Source organism: Nomascus leucogenys, chromosome 21 (assembly GCF_006542625.1).
Source record: "Nomascus leucogenys isolate Asia chromosome 21, Asia_NLE_v1, whole genome shotgun sequence".
In the NCBI taxonomy this organism is placed as follows: Eukaryota; Metazoa; Chordata; class Mammalia; order Primates; family Hylobatidae; genus Nomascus; species Nomascus leucogenys.
In genome coordinates this window covers 35,292,335-35,312,015 of record NC_044401.1, presented here as the reverse complement: position 1 = coordinate 35,312,015, position 19,681 = coordinate 35,292,335, and positions in this window count along the sequence as shown.

Here is a 19,681-nt window from a genome sequence, read left to right as displayed (position 1 = left end):
GTAATATAATTACCAGAATGATTGTCTCATCACCTTTTCTACATAATGTTAACTAATCAAAGGAGAGACAGTGTCACACTCACAAGTCCTACACACACTCCAGAAGAGGGCGTTGTACAGTGCCTGAAAAGGGAGCAGGGGTCTTGGTGTCTTCTTAATTCAGCCTATCACAGTTACTGATTTAGCAAGACATCAAATAGATAGTAAACCATGCTAATTCTTTATACTAAAAAAATGATTTAAAAAACCTATGTAGTAAACATCTTAAAAATGTATTGAAAAATGTCTTCTAAAAATATTCCAGTAAAAATCAGCCTGTAAAAGGCAAGATTTTCTTACTCTATGAGTTTTTCACTTTTTTAGTAATGACTTAGAATTTTAATACAAATGAAATGAAAAAATAGTGAAAGATTAAAAAGTCTTGGAAAAGCCAGAAAAGATGACTTACAAGACACACCAGGCATGTTTCTCTTCCACACAGAGGAAGCAAAATATTGAGCAAACCTTTCCACTTTAAACAGATCTTTTGAGAGAAAACATTGAAATTTAATAGAAAGGTGACTAAAGATACTATGGTTGAAGAGCAAGAAAGCAAGACTGTCTGGTTGGTGTCACTGGGCTCCAAGACCAGCCCCGAGACTGGACCAGACTCAAGGAAGGTGTGAGTGAGAAAATCCCAAGGCATCCCATTCCCGCTGCAGACCTCTGACATTCTAGCTACAGGAATTCTCATGACCCCCACAGACATTTGAACAGGTAGATGGAGCTGCCTGAAGACCACACCAAGGCACTGCTTGAACCTGCATGGAGCTCAGATGCTTCAGTGTGCTGGACAGCCGTAGCAAAAGGAAACTGTGGGCGCCCGCCCTTCAGGGCTCCGCATCATGCCCTGAGCAGCTGCAGCTTGTGCTGTCTGCTAGGTCGGGGGAAAATGGGGCTGGGACCGGCTCGTGTGACCAAGATAGGCCCCATCACCATTGCCCCAGGGCCGAAATGCACTAGAACCACGTGCCCCCGTGCCTATGAGTCCCTCCCAAGACTCCAGGCCTGGCGGTTCCCATCACAGCATAGCCTCCTTTGCACCACCTGAGTGGTTTGCTGGCAGCCTGTGAATAGTCCACGCCCATCACAGCTGGTGCTTGACCTGAGAGGCCAGAGGACAAATCCGCTGGCCTGTGACCACTTCTCCAGGACTTGACCACGCCTGCAGGAGGTATAGCAATGTGATTGTGTTTTTATCTCAAACAAAAAAGGAGCACCCACTGTCAGAACACAGAGAAGAGTGTGGTACTGGTTTGTGTGGTGGCACAGACCAGGCCAGGGAGGGTATAGCCAGATTGCCGTGGTTTCAAAAAATGATAAATGCGACATCACAACTAATACCATGGAAATTTAAAAGAAACCATCAGAGATTATTATGAACATCGCTATACCCACAAACTAGAGAATCTAGAGGACATTGTTACATTATTGGAAATGTACAACCTCCCACGATTGACCCAGGAAGAAATAAAAATCCTGAACTGACCAGTAACAAGTAATGAAATTAAATCTGTAATTGAAAAAAAAAAGTTCAAAAAGGAAAAAACAAACAAACAAACAACAAACAAAAAACAGCCCAGGACCACACAGATTCGTAGCTTCATTTTACCAGACTTAGCAAGGAAAAGCTGCTACCAATGTCACTGAAACTGTACCAAGAAACTGAGTAGGAGGGAGTCCTCCCTAACTCATTCGATGAAACTGGCATCGCCATGATACCACAGTTAGGCAAGGAAGCAACAAAAAAACCAAAACGGACCAATATCCCTGATGAACAAAGATGCAAACATTCTCAACGAAATACTAGCAAACAATCCGACAGCACTTCAAAAAGATAATTTCTCACAGTCAAGTGGGCTTTATATCAGGAATGCAAGGATGATTCAACATTTACAAATTAATAAGTGTGATTCACCTCATGAACCGAATTAACAACAAAAACCATATGATAATCTCAATAGATGCAGCAAATGCATTTGATAAAATCCAACATCCCTTCACAAACTAGGCATTGAGGAAATACACCTCAAAATAATAAGAGCCAACTATAACAAACCCACAGCCAACATTATACTGAGTGGGGAAAAGTTGAAAGCATTCCCCCTAAGAACTGCAACACAAAACCAGGATGTGCAGTCTCCCCACTCCTATTCAACCATAGTAACGGAAGTCCTAGCCAGAGCTGGTCAGGCAAAAGAAATTTAAAAAGACACCCAAATCGGAAAAAAGGAAGTCAAGTCTCTTTTTACTGATGACATGATCTTCTACCTAGAAAGCCCTAAAGATTCCTTCAAAAGGCTCCCAGACTTGATAAATGATTTCAGTAAAGTTTTAAAATACAATATCAGTGTATAAAAATCAGTACCATTTCTATACATCAATAATGTTCAAGCTGAGAATCAAATCAAAAACTCAATCTTATTTAAATAGCCACAAATATTACCTAGGAATACATTTAGTCAAGGAATATATTTGTTTATTTGCTTTTATCGCCATTTTAATAAACACATAAAAATCGTACATATTTATGGGGTACAAAATGATATTTTGATGCATGTATACAATGTGTTAAGAACAAATCAGGATAATTAGCATATTCACACCTCAAACATTTATCATTTCTTTGTGTTGAGAACATTCAAAATCTGCTCTTTTAGCTGAGAATATACAATAAGTTCTTAGTTATAGTCTACCACTACACTTTTTGCTTCCATTAATAATGTCATCTTTTTTTAGACATATCATTAAACCCCTACCAACTATAGCCCTCACCAAGTGGAGGTTCTTTCTCTCTGTTTCCTTCTCTCCATTCTGATAGGATACAACCTTTAGGTTTTCATGCCTCAGTTCTATCTAACTTTTAAATTTTATTGTAATAATGTATTATTATACTTTTAGAACATTATTAAACTTTTTCTTGAATTACGTCTCTTCTATTTTAAAAATCCTTATTTAGCTATTTCAATATATACCAAGTCCCTTTGTCATTATTTATTTCAAACAAATACATGACCAATTTACTAAAAGTTAACACATTTCCAATCATTTTATAATGACCCATTAAATCTACATTTTTTACAGAGTTCAGCACTAACATTTTCTTATATTTTTATATTTTTCCACATTTAACTTGTTTGATATATTTGAATTTTTGGTTAAAACTGTTTCTTTAATATTGATCTTAGAGTTTAGGCTGATATTGCCTTCCATATATGTATGTAAAGATTTGTATTTTATGGTGACAGGTGAATGATATCTTAACTAGATGTAGAATTATTAGGCTCCCTTTTTACAGCATTTTATAAAAGATATTTTTATGCTTCTCAAGTTGTTGATTCTTACTCTGCTACAGGTGACTTTCTTTGTCTGGCAATTTACCAGAATCTACATTTATATTTTCAACGTTGTACCTAGACCTATAGTATTTTCAAATCTGTCCTATCAGAAACTTGGTGAAACCATCCATTAGAAAGCTCCAACATTTCTTTATTACTTATTTAATTATTTCATCTTTTTTCTCTTTTTCTTTCTTCCCTCTTCTGGTAATTTCATGCCAGTTTGTTGGTACTCTATATTCTGGTCTTTGATACATCTGCTACCATTTACTATTTACTGTTATAATATAGCTCCACATACGTTCATATTTAATAGTTGTATTCAGTGGGAGAGGCAGGCAGAATGTGCTTATTCCATCAAACGGGTAAAGTTGGAAACTTCTTGGAAACTTCTTAGTGATTGAAATGAAAAAGAAAAAAGATTAAACAGCAGATTAAACAAGGATGAAATTGATCTAGTAAACCTGAAGATAGACGTAAAATTACTTTAAAAGCAACAAAGATAAACATGGAGATAAAAGTTATGCAAGACAAGATCAGAACATGAAGAATAAACTGAAGTAGGGCATACATTAAATCAGAATTCCAGAATTAGGTAATAAAGAGAATGAATGAGAGAAAATATTTAGAGACTTAGCTGAGAAATGAAACATACTGCTAAAGTTAATAGAACTTCTGCTTATCTAACACCACTCTAAAATATGTAAAGCTGGAGAAGAAAGATAGCTATAACATGTAATAAACAAAGACTTTGTATTAAAATTGTTAAAGCAATCCCATGTATCAATAAGAAAAAAAAAAAACAACAGAGAAAAATGAACAAATGATATGAGGAGGTTTTTCTTTTTGTTTTGTTTTCCGGAAGAGAAAACACTAATGGAGGATAAAAATATATACAAAAGTATACTGTCCTGGTAATCAAGGAAATGCAAATTAAACTCTAAGGAAACCTCATTTTACACGTGCTTTAAATGTATTCAACACTTACTCTATTGAGCACTCATTAAACACAGGGCATTGTCCTAAGAACTCAAGGGGCTGTAAAGTTGAAAAATGTAAAACAGATTAACTGCCATGGACAACGGTACAGAAAAATAATTTCTACAGAGGCAGAGTAAGAAAGTGTTATCCCATTTAATGGTAACATTGTTAACAGTAAACTACTGGAATAATAAAATGAATGTATGAAAAAGATGTTCTATTTAAATGATATATAGAGAAATAGTAAGATGTACTAACCTTCCCCAACTGTGAAAATGCAGGGTTAACTCAAATTTTTCATAATTTTTAGCCTGTTGAGATGGAATTAATTATTCTCTTTATTTATAATATTGGACTAGCCCTTATCACCTAAAAATTGCTACTACGTATGTCTGCTTCTCTCAAAACATGAGGAAAATATTTAGAACAGCAATTCTGTTTTTTCATCTTGGATAGATAGAATCATCACTGTGTACGTCCATACAAATTTTTGGTTGCATGAATAAAATGTTTAAAACCGTTTATTCAATGTGATAAAAATTGAATACCAGGCAAAGAAATCTCTACTGTCTTGGATAGACAATGAAAAATCAATGAAGACGGACTGACGTGATCAAAATCGTATTTTAAGAAGATTAATTTGCCTGCACTGTACTTGATAGACTGGAGAAAGAAAGAGACTGAGTTACAAGGCAATTAATATAGTCCATTATGAGGGAATAAGCATCTCAACAAGGGTGGCAGCACACAGTAAAGATAATGGGACAATTCAGCAGGCAAATTGAATAATAATTTTTAGAGAGGTGTTAAGAGCTCATTGGTAGGTATTGATGGCTAGGAGAACACAAAAGCAGGAAGGAAGAAGAATATTTGTTCAATGTGAATTTCTCTATAATGTTCTGAGAGGATCATTTCAATTGCATGTTATAAGAAGAAATTAATCTAGTAAACCAGTTAAGTAGGAACAAACACCAACACAATGAATTGCGTGTCAATAATATCTAGGGCAGCTCAGAATTAAAACAAGTAAAAAAATGTTGACAGTGCATGAAAATATGCAAATTACTTGGTGTGGAAATTATTTCTGGAAGATGAGTATTGTAAAGGATTATATTAACAAAAGAGTAAATAGAATTAGAAAATAAGAGCAGCAGATGTTATCTTTTGTTTTCTACTTGTCGGAGCCAGCATGTCTTGTGTTCTCAACTTATGCTTTAAATTCCTGTTGTCCACCTTCCACTACTCATCAGGTGTTTGAATTTCATCTCAACACTGGATAGGGAAGCTAGAAAAAAAAAAAGTGGCACAATGCTCTGGAAGCATTGCTAAATAAGTTAGAAAAATTTGGCCTTCATATTGTCAAATTTTTCACGTATAATTTGCCAATATGATTTAGGATATTTGCAATATGATTTAAGACTTTAAAGCAGTGGTCCCTAACGTTTTTGGTGCCAGTTTTGTGGAAGAAAATTTTTGTGTGGACTTGGGTTGGGGGGATGGTTTTGGGATGATTCAAACACATTACATTTATTGTGCACTTTATTTCAATTATCATTACATCATAATAGATAATGAAATAATTATGCAACTCACTAATGTAGAATCAGTGGGAGAGTCCTGAGCTTGTTTTCCTACAACTAGATGGTCCCATCTGGGGGTGATGGGAGACAGTGATAGATCATCAGGCATTAGATTCTCAAAAGGAATGGGCAACCTAGATTCCTAGATTCCTTGTATGTGCAGTTCACAATAGCGTTCTCACTCCTATGAGAATCTAATGCACCCACTGATATGACAGGAGGCAGAGCTCAGGCAGTAAAGTGAGCAAGGGAGAGAGGCTGTAAATACAGATGAAGCTTTGCTGGCTCACCTGCCACTCACCACCTGCTGTGCTGCCTGGTTGCTAACAGGCTACAAATCAGTACCAGTCCCTGGCTCAGCGGTTGGGGACCCCTGCTTTAAAGGATTGAAAAATTATTTCACTTCATTTCCTATCTGATTATACATGCATAATCTATGCTTCTCACTCTGTTTTATATCTACCTGAATAGCAATATATAAAAACAAACATAAATACATTCAAATTCGACTAAAATATTCCTGAAAACTCAGAACTGTATTCTTATTCAAGATCCCAAAATTAATTTCAAAACATGATTTTAAATTTTCTAATATAGATAATACTTACTTTATACTGTGAGTAAGAACTACCATGAGGTATCCCCTGAAATCTAAATATACTTCTTTCGTTTGGGCACAGCTTCTATTTGAAGAGCTTCTCTCTATGTTTACTGTAATGTTGCAGATGTATACGATTTCAAGTTAAAATTTAACGCATCATGTGGTGAATTGTCATTCTCCATTATACCCTCATCTGCATATATTTAATGGTTCATAATTCACAATATATTTTCATAGATTTTATCAGAAAAAGGCTAAAATTATTTAAAGTCATAATAACCAATTTATATTAAAATATTATAAAATGAAATATCCTTGCCAATCAGTTTCTCTATCTCTAATGTATGAAAATGAGGTTTGCTTATTACAACTTCAAAAGAAGAGCTAATTGATTGGTGCTTATAATAAGACCTCCAGTTCTTCGGAAGAAAACTCACCACGGTAGTGGTACATAAATAAATGCTTTTGGTTTTGATGACTTGGGTATAAAATTGTTCCTTTAACCAAAATCTGTATTTATAGTCATCATTGACATGAAAGCTGATTTCTCCATGAAACAGGTTATTGGCGCATTCATTTCCAACCAAATCTGTTCTTGTCACTCTTTGAATTGCATTTTTTCCCGTTGCAGGATTATTACAAAACATCTACAACCAAAACATTCCTCTTTTAAATAACAACAAAACCATTCTATGGGACCAAATTCTTTTCAATGCATCTTTTTCAGATGCTCCAAGATTAGTAACATTTTCTGTTATCTGTATAATTATGCTACCAGGTTCCCTAAGGAATTAAGTTTCTGTGTAAATAACTGTATCATGAAACATAATACATACAATGACTGGTTTGCAACAAACAAAAAATATATGAATGTGCTCTAGCATTACACACACAATTCATAGTTATGTTTCAATCCTTCATACATGCCGAAGTCCAAACCTTGCAACCCACTGAAGTTACCAATAGTAACTTTATTAACTATTTTATGGTTAACTATTAACTATTTTTATTTTATTAGATTTGCATCTTTTCTGTTTCCTATTAAATTAAATAAAAAATTTTACCATTTAATGAGAAATGTTATCTGAGTCTCATATTAGAGATCAGGTGACATAAAATAATAACTTTATTTGGCTCCTGTCCCAAGAAATTTAAAGATGAATCTTCCAACAATTAAAATATTTGATTCTTACTTCCATCATCCGCATGTTGTACCTTAGTATCTGGACTAGATTCAGTGTATTAATTCACATAATCCCACCCTATATATGAGAATAACTGACAATAAAAATTTTGAGAAATATTTACTTATCCAGTTAGAATGAATTTTATAAGGTATCTTATGCCATTGGGGTGGCCTCTTGTGAGCAGGCACTGGAGGGACGTCAGCTGCAGCGGGGGAGGCGGGGCCAGGGCTGCATGCTCCATGGAGCTGGCAAGAGCCAGAAACAGGCAGGAGCCCCCCTCCCCCACCCCACCCCAACTACCAAGTTAGCGGGGCGGGTGCCCCGTGCTCCCAGGCGAAGCTGAAGCCACGCAACTGCAGCTTCAGACTCAGGCATCCCTGTGCCCTCGGGGGTCCAGGAAGGCCCTCCTGTCCTTGCAGGCTCAGAAGCTCATGCTCCCACTCCCTAGCCTCTCCCCACTCCCAGCACCTGCTTCGAATTTGGAGCAAAGTTGTGGCTGAGCCCGGGGAACTGACGTGATCCAGCCAGGTGTGCACCAGGTGTGCATTGCTTGAGGCGGTGCTGACATGTCAGCCCCTCATTGCCTCGGCCCCTTCTGGACTTCAGGAGCTGATGAGCATAGGAGGGAGGCCCACGGGGATTTAGGGCAGCTAGGCGCAGGCCTGCAGGCGCCCCTTAGCACGAACACCCTGGCTGCCATGGACGGCTTGTTGATGATGGTGGAGGCAGACAGGTTCCTGGGTGGAAAGGGATGGGTACCTGGTAGAGCCCCACCTTCAAGCCAGGGACAGCCTGAAGCCTGGGGGCTGGGCTGCAATTGCCTGGTGGAGTCCACTGTGGGAGTGAGAACTTAATAGTGCTTTTTCCAGGCCTGCTCATGGCCACTCATGGACCAGTCAGCACACACTTCCTCCCCTCTGAGCCCATAAAAACCGTGGATTCAGCCAGACTCACACAGACATTGGGACGACCTTCCTGTGGAAAGGAGCTACGCATTTGGGTCTCTCAGAGCTGCTCTATTGCTCAGTTAAAGCTTCTCTCTTCCTTGTTCACCCTCCAGTTGTTTGCATACCTCATTCTTCCTGGACACAGGACAAGAACTCAGGACCCGCCAAATGGCAGGACTGAAAGAGCTATAACACAAACGGGGCGGAACCATGTCCCCCGCCTCCCCACTCACCACATTGTGGGCAACGAGAAGAAGAGAGGAGCTGTGGCCCTTCTGGGAGCCCAGACCTTGGGGCTCCCTGAGCCAGGGCTCTGACACACTGTAGCACCCTTTTGGGGCTCTGGGGTTCCTGGCATCTCTGAGCTTTCAGGTGCCACCATGTTCCCCTTGTCCAGATGCTGGTGCCCACAGCAGAAGCCTCTTGTAGTACATGTGGTCTAGCCACAGCCTCGCATGGAGCCTGCACCTGTGCCAGTGCCTGGAGCTGCCTGCCCTGCCACAGCCAGCATGTCTGGCTGTGCACAGTGGCTGGACCCCATGCTTGCTCACTCACACACCCTTCACTGCTCTGCACCTGGCTTGCAGTTGGCAGGCATAGGATCTGGCTGGTAGCATAAGCCAAGTGCATCCCGCCAGGCCGAGTGGGCAAAATGAGACCAGTGGGCCTGAGCAAAACTTGGGCAAAGGTTTAACCAGTCAAAGAGGTTTCCGGCTGGAAAAACGACACCCTAAGGAGCGTGCGACATTTTCTTATGAGATTGAAATTAAGCAAAAACAAAAATGTAACAATCACCAAACAAAATGTTCATTTGCTTATGCTCATGGTGAAACAAATATGAGAATAATCCTGTAGTTATTTTGTATGATGGGTGGCCACGTAAAAAATTAATTTACGTTATCGAAACTTTATAGTATTAAGTTAAAATCAAGGAAAAACTTGTATTTTATGGCTTTAATCACATATTACTTTTAATACAATTCTTTATTTGAACTTTCTTTTTTTTTTTTTTTTTTTTTTTGAGACGGAGTCTCGCTCTGTTCCCCCAGGCTGGAGTGCAGTGGTGCGATACCGGCTCACTGCAAGCTCCGCCTCCCGGGTTCACGCCATTCTCCTGCCTCAGCCTCCTGTGTAGCTGGAACTACAGGCACCCGCCACCATGCCAGGCTAATTTTTTTTCTTTGTATTTTTAGTAGAGAGGGGGTTTCACCGTGTTAGCCAGGATGATCTCGATCTCCTGACCTCGTGATCCGCCTGCCTCGGCCTCCGGAAGTGCTGGGATTACAGGCGTGAGCCACCGTACCTGGCCACCTTAATTTTTTAAAATTAAAATTAATTGTGGTTTTTGCCATTAAACATAATTAAAAGTAATGGCAAAAACCACAGTTAATTTTGCACCAACCTAATAGTTTTAATTGCCTAAGAACTTAGAGTAAGCTAGAGCTTAAATACCATTTGTAATATCCACTTATTTTTCTATAAGTTAGATAAAATATCTTAGGGAATTTTAAATAACAATTAAACACTTCATACATCATTTTGCAATTCTCTATCAGTGCTTTACCATTTTCAGGAAGGTTTATGGTGATTTGTGATGACCAGGAGCCATTGCTGAAGGTGGAGTATATTCATCCTCTGTGAGCACCAGTGAAAAATAACCACGCGGGGAGGCCCTGCAACACATGGTATAATTAGCTTGATTAGTTTCTCTGCATGTTCAGATTTTGAAAATTCTACAGTGAACAAAATTGTCCTTTTCAGAAAAACAGCATTATTTTTATATTAACCATGTAGTTTTATTTTTACATATCGTATATTTTTTTAACTTTTATTTTAAATTTAGTGGTACAAGTGCAGGCTGGCTAGATAAGGACACATGTGTCCTGGCGGTTTGTTGTAAAGATTATTTCATCACCCAGGTATTATGCTTTGTAGTAATTAGTTGTTCTTCCTAATTCTCTCCCTCCTTCCATCCTCCACCCCTCCAGTAGTTCCCAGTGTGTATTGTTCCTCTCTATATGTCCATGTGTTCTCATCATTTAGCTCCCACTTACAAGTGAGAATATGTGATATTTGGTTTTCTGTTCCTGTGTTAGTTTGCTTAGAACAATGGCCTCCAGGTCCATCCGTGCTCTTGTAAAGGACATGATATTGTTCCTTTTTTATGCCTGCATAATATTCCATGGTGTATATGTACCACAGTTTTTTAATCCAGTCTCTCATTGATGAGCATTTTAGGTGGATTCCGTATCTTTGCTATTGTGAATAGTGCTGCAGTGAACACATATGTCCATGTGTCTTCATAACAGAACAACTTATATTTCCTTGGGTATATACCCAATATTGGGATTGCTGGGTCGAATGGTATTTCTGTCTTTAGGTCTTTGAGGAATCACCACACTGTCTTCCATTAATGGCTGAACTAGTTTACACTCCCATCAACAGTGTATGTGTTCCTCTTTCTTCACAACCTCACCGGCATCTGTTATTTTCTGACTTTTTCATAAGAGGCATTCTGACTGGTGTTAGATGGTATTTCACTGTGGTTTTGATTTGCAAATGATCAGTGAGGTTGAGCTTCTTTTCATCCGATTATTGGCCACATGTATGACTATTTTTGAAAAGTACTGGTCGGGTGTGGTGGCTCACACCTGTAATCCTAGCTACTTGGGAGTGTGAGGTGAAAGGATTGCTTTAGCCTGGGAAGTAGAGGTTGCAGTGAGCCAAGATCACACCACTGCACTCTAGTCTGGGCAACAGTGTGAGACAGCATCTCAAGAAATACGTAAATAAATAAAAAAGAGAAATGTCTGTTCATGTCCGTTGCCCACTTTTTTGTGGGATTGTTTGTTTCTTGTAAATTTAAGTTCTTTATAGATGCTGAATATTAGACCTTTGTTGGTTTACATAGTTTGCAAAAATTTTTTCTCAATCTGTAGGTTGTCCGTTCACTTTGTTGACAATTTACTTTGCTATGCAGAAACTCTTTAGTTTAATTAGATCTCATTTGTCAATTTTTGCTTTTGTTGCAATTGCTTTTGTTGCAACTGATGGCAGTGGTGGCCTGTATGGAGCAGCCACTGCGAAGATGCCAGCTGCAGCAGGTGAGGTAGGGCAGGTGGGGCCAGGAACAGGCAGAAGCCCTGCTCCCTTCCAAGTTGGCAGGGCAGGAGCCCCACCATCCAGGCACAGCTGCAGCTGCCCCGTCACAGCTGCAGACCTGGGTGTCCCTATGTTCTTGGGGGCCCGGGAATTCCCCCTGCCTCTGCAGGCTCAGAAATGCCTGCTTCTGCGGCCTGGCCTCTCCCTGTTCCTGGCACCCATTCTGATTTCAAAGCAAACTGAAGCCAAGTCCAGGTGCTCTTGTGACCTGCCCAGGTATGCACACGCTCAGGGCGGCTCTGACAGACTAGCACCCTGCCGCCTCAGCCCCCTCTGGACTTTGAGTGCCGATGAGCATGAGAGGGAGGCTGATGGAGAGGTGAGGGTGGCTCAGCATGAACAGACTGCGAGCAGTGGATGACATGTAGATGGAGGCAGGAGGCAGACAGGCTCCTGGGCAGAAGGGGTGGGTCACTGCCCCACCTTCATGCCAGCCACACCTTGAAGCCTGGGGGCCGGGCTATCAGTTCTAGGTGGAGTCCACAGCCCACAGTGAGAACTTATGGTGCTTTTTCCAGGCCCACCCATGGCCCCCATGCACCAATTAGCATGCACTTCCTCCTTTCTGAATTTCATAGAAACCCTGGACTCAGCCAGACTCACAGAAATATCTGGACAAACTGCTTGCAGCTATGAGCTGCCCACTCCAGGTCTTCTCTCTGCTGAGGGCTGCACACTCATCTGGACGATTTGCGTGCAGATGGGAGCTACGCGCTCCATGTCTCCTGAGAGCTGTACTGTTGCTCAATAAAGTATCTCTTCACCTTGCTCACCCGCCGTTTGTCCATGTACCTCATTCTTCCTGGACTCAGTACAAGAACTCGGGACCCACCGCGTGGCAGGACTGAAAGAACTGTAACAGAAACAAGGCTGAAACATGCCCCCCGTTCGCCACATTGCAAGCAACGAGAAGGAGAGATGAGCTGCGGCCCTTCAGGAAGCCCAGACCTAAGGGATCCCCGAATCAGGTCTGTGGCACTCTCTTTGGGGCTCTGCGGTTCCTGGCGCTTCCAAGCTTCGAGGTGCCGTTGCGTTCCCGGGGCGCACAGTAGAAGCTGCTTGCAGTATGTCTGGTCCAGCCACAGCCTCCCACGGAGCTGACACATGTGCCGGCAGCTGGAGCTGTTCGCCTCGCTACAGCAGCTGATAGGCCTGGCAATGTGCAATGGCTGGACCCCGTGCTTGCTCACTTATGCACCCCTCACTGATCTGCGTCAGCAGGTGTGGGATTCGGGCTGGTAGCACAAGCCGAGTGCAGCCTGCCAGGCCGAGTGGGTGGATTGAGCCCAGTAGGCCCGAGCAAACTCGGGCAAAGGCGTCATCAGCCACAGACGCTTCCAGCTGGTAAAGCAACACCCCAGGGATCCCATGACAACAATGGCATAATATTCTGAGAAATGCTTTTTTCTTTTTTTCAGATTTGCATTACATACAGCTTGTAACACAAGCTCATTTAAGATTTCTTGTGTCCTTTTAAATCCTTCTAATAGGTTTCTAGGCAAATTAATGTTTCTATTATAGTCACATTTTCAGAATATTATAAAATATATTTAAAAATAAATGTACCAAATATTATTTGACCAATTATAATGAAATAAATTTAAATGTTGATTGATTCACCTTTTTGTCCTCATGGTTTTTAATCTATTGTTTTAAGTATCTCACACACACACACTCGAAAACACATACATACATATATATCATGTGTATATCTATATAGTTATAACTACAGATAGCTATATTTGTATCTATGTAAATGTGTATAGAGATATGATATATGCACAACATAAATATATTCTCTCTCTCTATATATATAGTGATTGCATACCTTTTTATACACATACACACACATGATGTTACTCTTTAATGTTATAAAATGTATGTTCTCTCTCTGAGTCAAAAGATCAAAAACGTATAAACAATAGCAGATCAATTCCATTTTTCTCCTAGTTGCTGAAGAATGAAGTAGGTGAATTATAATTAGTTTGGCACTCTTTATTTTTCTTTATTTCATTTTATTTTATTTTTTACAAAGCCAACCTTAATAGAAAGATTGGGAGCTTACCAGATGATTTCCAAAAGTAGAAGCAGTAACAAAACTGTGATTTTTTTTTTTGGTAGAATAAACAGCATTTTTTTGGAATCATAGAACTGTTACATATTCACTGGATGGCAGAGTATTAACAAACTCTGGACTTTAGATTATTTATGAAATCAAAACAACAGTAGCATTCAATATAAATAAGCTTCAACACACTTTAATAATACATTTTAGAAGGAAAGATTAGATAACACAGAGCATCCGGATAGGGGATATTTAGAAATGATGCGTGAAATATTAGAAATGCCTGCTTGAAAGAAGTGGCAGACTAACTAGGCAGTAAATAAGTATTTATTATTTATTTAATATAAGTATTTATATAATATAAGTATGTATTAGTCTGTTTTTATGCTGCTGATAAAGACATACCCAAGACTGGGCAATTAAAAAAAAAAGAGGTTTAATTGGACTTACAGTTTCACATCGTCGGGGAAGCCTCACAATCATGGCAGAAGGTGAGGAGGAGCAAGTCATGTCTTATATAAATGGCATCAGGCAAAGAGAGAGAGCTTGCACAGGAAAACTCCCATTTTTGAAACCATCAGAGACTTATTCACTATCATGAGAAGAGCATGGGAAAGAGCCACCCCCATGATTCAATTATCTCCCACCGGGTTCCTCCCACAACATGTGGGAATTATGGGAGCTACAAGATGAGATTTGGGTGGGGACACAGAGCCAAACCATATCACTATAGGTCCACAAAAATCCAAGGTTATTAATTGAGCCTGGGACCTTTTGCCTTTCGAGAATTGCTGATCTCAAAGATTTGGATTAGAGATTGTGCAATGCTTTTGACAACCTTCAGAGTCTAGAGTGGCACAAATTAAAATTCAGGAAATGGCATAGTGAACTCTCATCCCTTTGCAATGGAAGCCTAAGAATCTACATCTGAGCAATAAGGGGGAATTGAAAAAAAAAAAAAAAAAAGAAACTCAGATTGACTAGAGTCCATTTAAGTCATTGCAATGTTGCAGATTTTTTTTAATAGTTATCACTTTTTTTTTTATTATACTTTAAGTTCTGGGATTCATATGCAGGACGTGCAGTTTTGTTACGTAGGTATACACGTGCCATGGTGGTTTGCTGCACCCATCAACATGTCATCTACATTAGTTATTTCTCCTAATGCTATCCTTCCCTTAGCCCCCAACCCCCTGACAGGCCCCAGTGTTTGATATTCACTTCCCTGTGTCCATGTGTTCTCATTGTTCAACTCTCACTTTTGAGTGAGAACATGTAGTGTTTGGTTTTCTGTTCCTGTGTTAGTTTGCTGAGAATGATGGTTTCCAGCTTCATCCATGTCCCTGCAAAAGACATGAACTCATCCTTTTTTATGGCTGCATAGTATTCCATCGTATATACGTGCCACATTTTCTTAATCCAGTCTATCACTGATGGGTATTTGGGTTGGTTCTAAGTCTTTGCTATTGTGAAGAGTGCTGCAATAAACATACGTGTGCATGTGTCTCTATAGTAGAATGATTTATAATCCTTTGGGTATATACCCAGTAATGGGATTGCTAAAACTTACATTTTTTTTTTTTTGAGATGGAGTCTTGTTCTGTCATCCAGGCTGGAGTGCAGTGGCATGATCTCACTGCAATCTCCACCTCCCAGGTTCAAGCAATTCCCTTGCTTCAGCATCCCGAGTACCTGTGACCACAGGCTCCCACCACCAAGCCCAGCTAATTTTTTGCATTTTTAGTAGAGACAGGATTTCCCCCATGTTGGCCAGCCTAACCCAGATAATTTCAAACCCTGACAGAAAGACTGTCCTCTTACTGACTTTTAGCATTTGTCAGAGCAAATGGTGATCTTCCCTAAAGCAAGATAACATCATATCAGAACTCAAATTATTTCTACAATTTCATTAAGTACAGTATCTGTCTCACAATCAATGGGTTCAGATACTAGAATTATCAGACAACTAGCTTCTAAGTAACTATGCTTTTTTAATTCAAGAGGTAAAGACAATATTAAATACTTCAATCAAGGATTGAAAACCATAAAAATGTAACAGTAGTTTTGCAAAAGCACTAAATAGAAATTCTAGATCTTAATATACATTAATTACAATCAAGACATCTATGGGTGTGGAATACAGAAATAAATTCAAGTAAAATGAGCAAAGGACAATTAAAAATTATTTACACATTTCAATATAAAGATAGAGTTCTCAATTACTAATGGTGAAATAGAAAAGCATGGTTGGATTTTAAAACTGACTGTTAATTGAAATATAATATATAAACACGTGGTATGAAGGTAAAACAGAGCATGGAATGGTATTTGTAGCCTTACATGTATTAGAAAAATTTCAAAACACAAAATCATTAGCTATTTATATATATACACACATATATGAAAAATAGTAATAATAATGATCGTTTTCTGGCTGGCAAAATCTGCAGATACCACCAGAACTTCTTTTTTATAGGGGAAGAACACCACTCATAGCTGGGATATGGTGAGGACACTAGCAGAGAAAGTCACGAAGTAGCACCACACAAGCAGGCATGAGTATCTCATCACCACTGTGTGTGCCCTCCAGATATTCCTATGTGGTCCCTGTTTCCTCCAGTAAGACAGAAGAGAGTAAGAAAGAGTCCTTCAAATGGAGTGAAAACCCAGAAAGGGAGCTTTTAATTATGATCCAATGTTAATTCTTGAATTTTCTTACAGAGCTTGTCCAAATTGTACTGATAATTAAACCAGAAAAAAAACGAATAATTAAATTCAAATTAATTATCTATCTATCGTTGCCAAAAGAAATGAGTACACCTAAAATATTTATTTATGTCATAAAAATATTGATATTTGTGTACGTCTAAGCTATAGTTATCAGATTTGTACCATTAACAGAATATTCATATAATATACTGAGATTAAAAATGTGAAAATGTTGTTTCTGCTTTGGACAATTTATGACCCATCTCCGTCACTCTGGCTTTATCAAACTAATAACCTGTCAATCTAAATTCTTTGTGACAATGAGCACTTTTCTCCCTTCCAATTAGGTAAGTGAGTCTTTAGCTAAGAGCTTAGTTGTAAGAAATGAATCAAGATCAATACATAACTATGTGCTGCTGTGAGAGAATATAGAAGATTTTTAGTATAATATGAAGAGTTTTGGAGAAAGATTCATATATTTTAATAGATGATGAGAAAAATGTAGACAACATGACAGAAAATAGTTTAAAGTATGAGAACGTAGAGAAAAAGAGAAAGAAAATAAATGTCTCATGATCAGTGAGGACCTCAAAGCATACAGGAGCCACATCCTATAATTTTATAATAGAAGCACAGCCATGCTTTGCTGTAGACAGTTTTTAAAAAGGTATGATAACTTTAAGCTATCAGGAAAATTCAGTAAAACAATGCTGTTTATTACAATACAGTAGTCACCCACCTTGGAAAAGTTTTTAAAACCCAGGCTTCTTGTATCCTTAATAGGCCATTGGAGGGCAAAACATTATAACTGTCTTGAGCAGCAAGTATGATATTATGATTTTACTCTGCTAAAAATAGAAAATCTTTACACATGTCTATTGGTAATGGCTTTCCACAAATGTCAGCATTATGCTTTGTTTTTTAACTTTATCAATATATCAATAATACTCTACTTGATTTCAGTCACTCTGAGGAATCCAAATATACACTGTATTCTCCAGGGCCTCTGGCCCTGAAGAGAAGACATCAGCTCGAAATAAGGAATAAGCATAAAGGTTAAAGAGACTTTAGGAGATCTTGTAGTAGAAATGAGATTTTCAAAAATTGTATGTGTTAAATTTTACCAAAATAGTCTTAGAATTCTTTAAATATGTACATAAATCTCCCAAGTCGTGTTTGTATCATAGTGACACACATGCATCTGTGATTGATGGCTGGTAAGAATATTAAGCATATTCTGACATATCCTATAGATAAGATCTCTGAGCTACTTTATACAACCACGTCCACCTCCTTTCACCATCAGTACTAAAAATCGTTCACTGTTGTAGATGAAAATCGAATATCGTTTTTAAATTTTTAGTGGTTAATAGATATTCCATGGTAAAAGGGATTATAGTCAACAAGTTTGAGAAGTGTTAGTTTAAAAATTAAACAAGTTTATATATTGCAGCACTTTTCATAAAATATACTATTTTAATGAGGATCAGAGAGAATAAGCCTGGAATTTATGGGCAGAAATAGACTAAAATCTGACTGTGGTGTTTTATAGGATATATTATGGTTTTCTCACTATTCTAGGAGAAATAGAAAGGCTTTGAAAGATTAGAAATGAATTTGTAAATAACTTGGGGATGAAAGGATGACTCTGGAATTAGTGTAGGAAATGGACGTAGATGTGGAAGGAAGAAAGGAAAGAGAATCTAAGTTAAGAACGTATACCAGTTGTTGAGGTGTAATGAAATATATTTGGCCTAGAGCAGGAATGTCCAATCATTTGGCTTTCCTAGGCCACTTTGGAAGAAGAATTGTCTTGGGCCACACATAAAATACACTAATACTAATGGTAGCTAAATGATGGGCTAAAAAAATTGCAAATAAAATCTCATAATGTTTTAAGAAAGTTTACAAATTTGTGTTGGGCCACATTCAAAGCCATCCTGGGCCACATGCTGCCCATGGGCTGTGGGTTGGACAAGCTTGGCCTAGAGTAATGGCTATGGAAATGTAGAGAGAGACATATATATGTTCCAGTGTTCCAGACAGTTTTTTTTTAACTGATACAGGTATTCAACAAAAAAATTATTTGGTACCTACTATGGAAATAGAACTTTTCTAGTCAGAGAAGATGTATCATTGAACAAACAAGACATTCCTAGGTATGAAATTTGCTATCTCCAGAATCTGAGGAGGCCCACCAAGAATTGTGCTTCCTTCTTTGTGGCAGACAGTGTAAGGTATAATAATTTGTCTTTTACTTTGAGCATTATTTCTTTGCATGTCCCTGAACACCAGATCTTTAAAAATTTTATGAATGCAACAGACGCCTGTTTTTCACATGATTAATCTCCCAGTCTCTAGAGTAATGTGTCCTACCAAGGGCTCCAGTCTGTCCAAGTCTTGCTCATCCTACCAAATCAATACAATGCCATCAATGTAAAATCAATTTGATGTTCCCCAAGATATTCAGGTAGCACAAGTCACTTTGTTCTGTATTATAACACAGTGTAGGAGATTAGCATAGCTTTAGGGAAAATGTGGAAATGCATATTGTTGTCTGCTCCACATGAATCTTCAGTTATCTACTTTGTACTCTTCTGATAATGATGGGTTCAGTGGAAAAATTGTTGGCTGCATACTATGTGTTCGAAGATTTTTAAAAATTCATTATGGCAAAAGTACAATGGCTGGAATCAGGTCTACAATTGGTTGAGTTTGTAATAGTCTGTAATCATCCTCCAGGGTACATCTCATTTCTGTAAGGGTCACAATGGTGCATCAGAGGGACATATGGCAGATACTAGTACTCATAAATCCTTTGGATTCTTAAGGGTGGAACTAATTTCTACCAATGTCTATTGACCAGGATGTAATAGTGGCTTTGATTTACTATCATGGGTTAATGTGAGTAATTACAAAGGCTTCTACTTGACTTTACCCATTATAATAGCCTTTGCCCTATAGACTAAGAATCCAATTTTGGAATTGTGCCAATTGCCAATTATGTCAGTCCCAGTTATGTATCTATCCCCTCAGCCTCATATACCCCTACCCTAAAGGTGCTCTGATAAT